Source organism: Bolinopsis microptera, chromosome 6, assembly GCF_026151205.1.
Source record: "Bolinopsis microptera isolate Bmic1 chromosome 6, MBARI_Bmic_1.0, whole genome shotgun sequence".
Lineage (NCBI taxonomy): Eukaryota > Metazoa > Ctenophora > Tentaculata > Lobata > Bolinopsidae > Bolinopsis > Bolinopsis microptera.
In genome coordinates, this window is record NC_087077.1 from 18,154,157 (window position 1) to 18,161,573 (window position 7,417).

Genomic DNA, 7,417 nt, shown 5'->3' on the forward strand with positions numbered 1-7,417 from the left:
TATCCCAAAATTGCTCATAATGGTTCAAAATTGGTCTGAAGAGTTTGGTTGGTCCTAGGACCACCCTAGCAAATTTGGGAATTACTATTTAGATTTTTGGTACCATTTCGAAGACATGAGGACATCGTAGTATTCACTATATTTGAGTGCTGGGAAGCATTAATTCGGTTTTGATATGATATGATGATATAGATAGATAGTGTCATAAGCTAGGCCTAGAGGTCATCGAAAGTCGCACAAAATGACCCAGGTTCATAGAATGAACGGAAATGAACGGAAATGAATTGTATCCTGAAAGTGCTCATAATGGTTCAAAATTGGTCTGAAGGAGTTTTGGTTGTAACCATGTCATAACCATGTCATAACCATGTCATAACCATGTCATAACCATGTCATAACCATGTCTGATGTCATAACCATGTCATAACCATGTCATAACCATGTCATAACCATGTCATAACCATGTCATAACCATGTCATAACCATGTCATAACCATGTCATAACCATGTCATAACCATGTCATAACCATGTAAGAAAATGGCGTCATAGCCATGTCACAAGCTGACCACTATGATTGCATTAACAATTAACAATAAAGCGTTATTCTAAAAATAATTATGAATTATAACCGAGAAAACACGTTTACTTTTTCATTATTCTTATTTTGTAAATGTGCTGTAATTATTTTGTAATTCTCACGCAGTACAGGCAATTACGGACAAAAGAAACGATGTTTTATATTATTAGTCTTAGAAGACTGATCAGCGCATCAAATAATGTTTTTTGCTAGATCGGCGCGATGCACATTTTATTAACTGGGCCGTACTGCCAGCTAACTGTGACATGTAAAATATTGACGTTGTTTTTATTCGTTCGTAAATGATAAACGGTTGCGGAATGACATTGAAAAGGCACAGGCTGAGCCCAGTAACACAGACATTTCGCTTCGAAAAGAAAGTTGCGCGTGTTACTTCGAACAAATTTAGACAAGCATCATCCGTCGACGTACCGGCGAGTTCAATTTCCGATCCTTTCTTTAACAGGTGATACATGATACTTGTAGTCGTAAAATATTTGCTTCAAATATTAATCAGGACCGTCGACGAGTCCAACTCGGCGCGCGTCCTGGTAGGTTATAAACCTACAAGTCACGCGTCGCGATCCTCATTTGTATTTTATTTCGCCCCCGTTAGCTATACCGTGGCGCGGAAAGCCACGATACGACCGCACAGCCCACAACGAAGGGCTGAGGGTAATAAATTTACCGGATGGTGCAGGGAAATTGGTAAAAACACGACTTCAATCTTACATTAATTGTATAAAATTCTAATTTCAGGTAAACAAGCAAAGTTTGTTTTTAATTATTACATATAACTATTAGTTGACGGATGTTACTCGTTTAAATTTTTTGATGCGAAGTTTACTGTTTACTGGGCCGCGCTCAGCCTCAAGCCTGTCATTCCACCGAATTTATATGATTATGAACATATAATACACAAATTAAGTGCAAGTATGAAGTAAGTAAGTAAATATTTTATGCTAGGCATGTGGCACCCATTACGGTACGGGTAACCACTAACCATCCATTGAGTTTTTGCTTTTTCGCTTTGCATAGCAGCTCAGCGAGGTCCGCAGGGGTGCCGGGTGCATTTTGCCTATATCTAACGACAAACTTGACCATTGTTAATGATCTGGCCCGCCGCTTACTGGGCCGCGCTTAGCCTGTCATTCCGCCAAATCTTTATTCGTTAATGAACATAATAGCCTGGGGTCCTCAGGTAAGCCCGCCGCGCGCTACTTCGTAGCTCGTGCCATCGGGCATTTCGAGAAGAAAGCGGCGCGCGCTACTTCGAAGAAATTTAGACGAGTAACATCCGTCAAACGACAAACAAGGTGGCCTTACGACAAGAAGCATTATTGGATCGATGCGCGGCAAGCTTGCTAGTACTGCTACGAAGTATCCCGAAACTGGTTAGTCCATTATCATTTATAACAATAAACACATTGTTGGCACTTGGCAGTTGTCTTGATACACGAATTGCATTCCGAATTTCGCGCACGATCCCAGGAAACAGGAGCTCGCCTGTCATGCGTCGGCGTACACGCTTCAATATGCAATACTTGGCGGCGCTCAGCCTGTCATTCTACCGCACGCGCAGCAGGCAGCTTCATTCCTCCATATTACCTGAGGACCCCAGGCTATTATGTTCGTTAACATAAAGATTTGGCGGAATGACAGGCTGAGCGCGGCCCAGTAATCCTCCATAGCTCTATTCTCCAATGAGTATGTTTATAAATATTATAGCTTGTAGCACGATGCGCTACTGTGCCTCGCCGAGCTGCGATGAATTGACATCGTCAATTAACATATATTATAGCCTGTGCAGCAACAGTACACGCGCTTTAACCTAACCATGTGCTTTCGCGCCACTGCAGCGTGCAGGCGCGCTCGTTTCACACGGGAGGCGAGCGGAGAGGAGTTTAAAGATAAAATAGAGATAAGGATAAAAATAAAATACATATACAAATAGATAAAGATAGCGATTAGAATATTAAATAGAGATTTTACAGCAATTTTACAAAAATGACACACATGGGCCACCTAATGATATACATGATAAACCTGCTAGCGCATGTGTATCAAAAAAATTTTTGACACACATACGCTACCTAGGAAGCGCATGTGTATCATTATTTTTTTGACACACATGCGCTTCCATAGACCAACTTCGATCGATGTATTTTCGGAAGCTGATTCCGAATCACCCCCCATGGGCCATGACATAGGGTTAAAATGCTCCCCTAGCGAGATATTAGCGAAAAACTGCCTCGATCACGTGATAATGATATGACCATATACGGAAGTTAGTCTAATTTATCGTTAGGGTTAGGGTTTCAGCATATGCTTTTGTTAGAGATTGGGTTAGGGTTAGGGTTGGGGTCCCGATCAGATTAGAGGGCTAGGATGAGAACATGTTAAAAAAGTCACGTGACAGTGTGTAGAGTGATTAATCATCATCCGCTACAAAAGCAAACAGGAAAAGGACTAAACTTATTGGAGAGAAAATGTGTTATCAGTTATAATAATATTAATGGTATTTGGTATCAAAGTTGAGTAATATTGCATTTTTATGAAATCAAATTTAAAATTACATTTTTATCACTTTTATGAAATTAAAAACAATACATATTTTGTGTTCTAAAAATATTGCTTATGCTGATATGATATTGATAGCGATGTTAACAAAATAGGTACAAGGTAATGTGTAATGTGATACTGATAGTGATAGTGATACTAAGTGCTAAGAGTAAGATTTTTAATTTGATATCACAAAAAAACTTTTAAAAACTGCTAATAGTAATGGTTTTCACATAGCCAGGTGTATACGCTTGATACATGAAACATGTTTCGCGCGCGCGAAAAGTGGCATGCAACGTATGCCACTTGTTTTACATTTCACAAGTATCAAGTATGAAGTAGAATAAAATCTTTGCCGCCTTCGGCAGTCGCGCGCTACTGCAAGCGAGAGGGGTCTGGGTAGAGCAAGTAATGCCAATGGTTAGCGCACTTTTCTCACGCGGCGATAATAATATATATTTATAATAAACTAAAATATGTCTTACTGATAAGTGATATTTATCAAATATTGTATTTAATAAGTATCAATGTCAAAGAAGACGCTTTAGTTTCAGTATGTAATAACAAATAAGCGCCATGAGTTGGCACAAAAATTGTATCTCCAATTTTGATAAATTTGGTACCAAAAGTTGCCTCTATTTATATTCTCAATTCTATATATACTTTATATATATATACTTTAAGTTTATACATACACATACTATATATATTTTTTATAAGTATGAATAGTACAAATTCATTGTAGGTTTTATATAACCTACCAGGACGCGCGCCGAGTTGGACTCGTTGACTTGGAACAAATATTTTACAAGTATCACCCGTTAACAAATTCACCGTGCAGCACGATAAAGTCGAGCTGTCGAGCTGTATTTGGGCCTTTTGTGCATTGCAACTGCAAGTGTGTAAAAAGGTTAACGGGTGATACTCGTAAAATATTTGTTCCAAATAGTTATACTTATTATATAGACAAAAACGTCAAATGTCAAACCCAACAAAACCGCCTCGACGAGTCCAACTAGGCGCGCGTCTTGCCCTTTAGTATATAGGTTATAAACCTACAAAGCAAATCAAGCGTCGTGTTGACATACGTTGCATGCCACTTTTCGCGCGCGAAGCGTGCGCCGCCGAAGGCGTCGTGAGGCATTTTTACTTTTAGCCAATGCTGTTATATTCGCACTAAATGTATTATTCGAATTAAATTCGCATACGAATTTTTTCTGAAAATTGCTGCATTTAAAAAATATACCAAATACGGGAACAGGAAATCACGACGCTACTTCGAGAAGAAAGCGGCGCGCGCTACTTCGAAAAAATTTAGACGAGTCAAAATTTAGCTCATACCCGAAGACGTTATGGAGTAAACTAACTTTGAACTTCTCTTAATCTTATTCTTAATAAACTTGAAATCATTTAATTTCCTCGACCGTCTATATGGTCTAGTGATCTACTTGTCGAAATTTGTAAGTTTAAGATTTGAAGTATAACCAATTATAACGTCACAATGCAATTCAATTTCACCATTCACATATCCAACTAAATTATAGAATAGGACTCGAGAATGCTGCGCGTTCCCACATTCCACAGCCGCATTTTTACCGCATGTTTTGGCGAATTAAACAGCCCTAAAAATTAAAACTTGAAGTTGTAATTGTGAATTGGCGAATAATTCGCGTATTTTGAAAACTTTAAATGTTAAATACGCCGTACTTTTTGACGAAATTTTGGCAAATTTAACAGCCTGGTTTTTAGCAAAAATTGCTGCACAGTAAATTTGTATTATGTATTATTTACATTTTTAAACAAATTTTGGTACCAAATTTAGTTGTTATCAAAATCGGGGAAAAAAATGTTGTGCCAACTCATACCTTGCTTGTTGCTACACGTTTTATTGTTTATATAGGGGGTGCATCATAAAAATATACTTGCTCGGATTTAAAAAATTTTTGTACCATTGTTTTCTAGAGACTGTGAGAAATTTCACAATACCAAATTTGTCATACCTTTTTGGAAAGATCAGTGAGTTTTGCCTAGGTGCCATATCTGATGGTGCGCGGCTTTTGGAGCAAAATTAGCTGTAAAAGTCGCGTAATTTGACCAAATTTGACCAAATTCGTTGATTTTTGTCGTATTATTTGGATATATCTTGGAGGACTTCGCCGCTTCGACGCGCCGCGCGAACTAGCATTCTTGCTTCGACGATCGTTGCTCTGCTTCGCAGAGCAACGATCTCGACGGATTGATATCGTCAATCAAAATATATCTTCAGTTCCTTGCATGAGATCCTTCTGAAAATTGGCGACGACCTTCCAATAGGGCTTTCACAACTGTCCGAAAAATTTGGTGGATATCGGAGTTGATATAGTGATAAAAATGGGGCAAAATACGCTGCTTTTAGCTGTAACATAATGTCTGATGGTTGGATAAGCTTTAAACTTTTCGGACACTTTCCTTGTAAGTCTATGAGTAAGCTTACCAATTTTTGTTGCAATCGGAGGTCGGGAAGGATACTTAATATCTATTTGTTTGAAGAAAATTGTGCTGGCCGAAATTAGCGCTAAAAAACCATCCTACAGTCGGCACGCGCGGCTCACTGTCGATGGCGCACTACCTAGTTTATACCTTTTATCTTTTCTTAGAGCGCGAAAAAGGGTTACCTGGGGACCTCAGGCTATCATGTTCACAAACATATATAGAGATTAGGCGGAATGACAGTCTGAGCGCGGCCCAGTAAGAAAAATTGGGTTGCAACGTGTGTCAACTTTGTCATACGTTGTATGACCCGCCGCGCACGAGTGCGCGGCTCCCCCTGTATCGTTCAAACTCTCACTCCTACTAAATCGCTCGCCCAAATTTTAAGAAAATTCTTGTGAAAAGGCCCTTTGTGTATGAAATTGATCTCAATCGGTGTATTTTTGGACGCTGATTCCGAATCACCCCCCATGACGTAGGGTAAAAATGCTTCCCTGGAGAGTTATGGGCAAAAAACCGTTTTGGTCACGTGACAGGCTAGTACTAGAGGAACAATTTGAAGGATTGGAATCGTCAATCAAGTCTGACGTCAAATTGCAAATTAGACATGGTTGATGGTGCAAGTTTCGATTCCAACAGCTTTGCATGCACCCCTCTTACGATGAGATGATGCCGATTAGATGGGTCAGGCATGGCTGATGGCAGCGTCTGACATTGTCAGTGACAATAACGTAGCCGCTGCAAGTGTATAACAGGTGAATATCAAGAGGTGTGAGGTGGCGACATTAAATTTGTTTGTTGTTCGATGCTGGATGCAGGCCCTGCAATCAGTATTATGACTTTACGGCAAACATATGGTAAATCAATAGATAATTCAGTTTGAGTAATCCACGAATCCAGTCCGGAAATTCAAAATTAGAGACGGTTAATGAGTTTAAATCGTATATTTCGGTATAATCTTGTCCTCATGAAAGATAACCGTCTGTAAACAGTAAAGTCAGTAGGAATGTGATGATGATGCTGGATGCGCCACCTGCATGAAACTCAAACTCGCCGCCTCATCCAAAGTGGCTCGAGCCTGCATCAGCTGTTATACTTATAGTCATACTTATCTGTTATGTGTTACTATATATCGTTATACTTATATCGTGAATTAGAATTAGTGGACTAGAGAACAAAAATGTTTTTAACCATATACGTTTCTCGAGTTTCACTTATGACTTAGTTTGTATGTTGTAGGCTCAGTTCATATCTCCCGCGAAAGCACACTCCCCAAATAATTTCTTTCAAACTATAACTTCATGAATTGAGATCAAATCTGAAATCTTTCGCAATGTATTTAGAATCAATTTATGCACTTATAATTATAAATCAATTGCAATTGGAATGCTTTTAGTCTTGAAAGAGAATAACAACAAAGAAGCTCAAAAATGCTATTTTCTTATTTCTCTGTAAAAAGCACAATATCGTGAGTAGCTTTTGTCGAGGTGCCTTGAAAGTGATCTTAAACAATTCCTCGTTCAATTTTGGACTAATCGCGTTAACTCAGTGCAAAATAAAGCAATTTGATTCCATACGTAACGTATCAAATTGCAGGTGTGCTTTCGCAGGAGATATAGAGCGCTCCTAGTATACAGTATAATTTGTATCAACATTCAACAATCAAGTCCGAAGGTTACATTTTAATTAAATTAATCAATAATCAATAAATATTGATATAACTATCTGAAACTACTAGGTTCCGTACAGACTCAACTCTGCACCCGTGTCAATATGTTCATTATATGCAAGCCTCTTGATTTATAATC